Below are 2,184 nucleotides of genomic sequence, written 5' to 3'. Positions count from 1 at the left end.
TTAAGTAATTAAAATCTCTTATAAAAATTTCTAAAAATTTAAAAATTTTTCTATTAAAATCTACATATATTATTTTATCATAGTGTATTTTAAAACTCCTATAAATTGCATCCGATCTCTCCTGAAATAACTCATTCATAAAATAAGTTGTTGTCCAACTTTACCTATGAAAATTATTTGCGCGATTAGTCATTCATCAATAAAAAATCACCTCTCCACAAACAAAAATAACCACAAAAAATAAATTTATAAAATAACTTTTACAATGTCATTTTTATATAATTTTTTTTGTTTTTGTTTTTTGTAATCGAAGTATAATTTCATCATTTTGTCTACATAACCACTATTTTATTGTTAACTTTCGTCATTTTCACCACTCTCTTTTTTTATTTTTGATTGTTTTTTATAAGTAAAGGAAAATCAAAACAAAGATTATTAATTGACCATCATTATTTGAATAATAAATAATTATATTTTCTATTCATTCATGAACGACTAACAATAGTGAACTGAGTAAAACCGCCAAAACGTCTACCTGCGAAAAATTATCTGTCAAGAGAACAAAAAATAATTCTTGATTCTATATATACAAAAAATTAAAATTAGAAGTTTAGTTATTATTGGTATTATTAATACTAGCAGCTCTGTTCAGCCACTTTTTATTATTTTTAAGAAATTAATTTTATTTTTTTATTAATATATTATTTACCTTTCAAATTTATTAGCTAAGTATTTTTTTATTTTAATATTGATGTGATCTTATTTATATTATATTTTGTTGAAATTAAAATTACTATAAAAAAATCTTCAAAATGTTAAATTATAAAAGCACACAATAAAGAGGTAATATAACATTGTCATAGTTTAAAGTTTTAGGTAATATATGAGGTGAGATATTCGATAGAATAGATTTTTATTCTCAACTATGCTGAAATATACAAAGAATATTTTCAAAATGATAATGCTTTTATTGTATTTCTTTAACAATTTTGAATGTCGTCTATTAATTTATAATATTTTTAATTTAATTTTTAAAATTTATTATGACAAATTAACGATATAACGAGGATTTTGTCCATTAAAATTGCAGAAATATTTTTAAAAATTAGTTTATTCATTGTAATTTATTTTGTTTTTTTTTTTTGGTGTTTATGTTATATTTTATACATTATTAAATTTTAATTTGATAAAAAAATTTTATCATCAAAAGTTTATTATCTAGTTACTGTAATTTAATTAAAATTTGTTTCTTATCACTAAATGATGTTATGTATATCACGGTTATTGCAATTGGATAATATTTGTAGTAATATTTTTTTAGTTCGTACTTAAATTAGTTATTCAATAAAAAATTGTCCGGTAACTCATTAAAATAAATACGTTATCTATGTTTTAAATTTGAGAATTTTTAATTTAGTTACCTATTGAATTTGTAATATTTAATATAGTATTTGGATATTTGTTAAGAAATTAGAACACATTTTACCATGACCAAATTTTACCATTTATTAAATTTTTAATTGGATAAAGATTCTACAATAAAAAGGATCCATATAATTTATACAATACATTAATTAATACATGAGATAAAACGCTACAAGAAAAATTATTTTTAGTGGTAATTTATTTTGTTTTTAGTGACAATTAGACATTAGCCGTCTTATACTTCGCCGCTAAAAGGTTTTAGCGGCAATTATAACATTTGCCGGTAAAGACCTTTTTAATAGCCGCAAAAAGTATATAACTATTAGCAGCCATTTTCTTGGCAATTTATATGGCCACCAAAAGTAATTCTAAAATTGCAATGTTATTCATTTTTAGCGGCCATTACTATTGCCGCCAAAACCCATTTTACCGACAATTTATATGGCCACTAAAAATAATTCTAAAATTGTAATGTTATTTACTTTTAGTTGCCATTAGTATTGCCCCTAAAATCTTAAAATTTTTTTTATTTATATTATACTCATTTTTTAGAAACAACGAACTACCTTTTTTTTCTAGAATCTCAATTATTTCTATCACCAATTATTATTATTATTAGGGGTAAGTATGGTTTTGGTCCCTAAAGTTTTGGTCCAGAATCGAAATCGTCCCTCTTGTAATTTTCGAATTAAAATCGTCATTAACTTTTTTTTTGTATTAAAATCGTCCTTTTTAATAAAAAAATAAAATTAATAAAAT

Source organism: Arachis ipaensis, chromosome B03 (genome assembly GCF_000816755.2).
Source record: "Arachis ipaensis cultivar K30076 chromosome B03, Araip1.1, whole genome shotgun sequence".
Lineage (NCBI taxonomy): Eukaryota > Viridiplantae > Streptophyta > Magnoliopsida > Fabales > Fabaceae > Arachis > Arachis ipaensis.
This window is presented reverse-complemented; position numbering follows the sequence as displayed.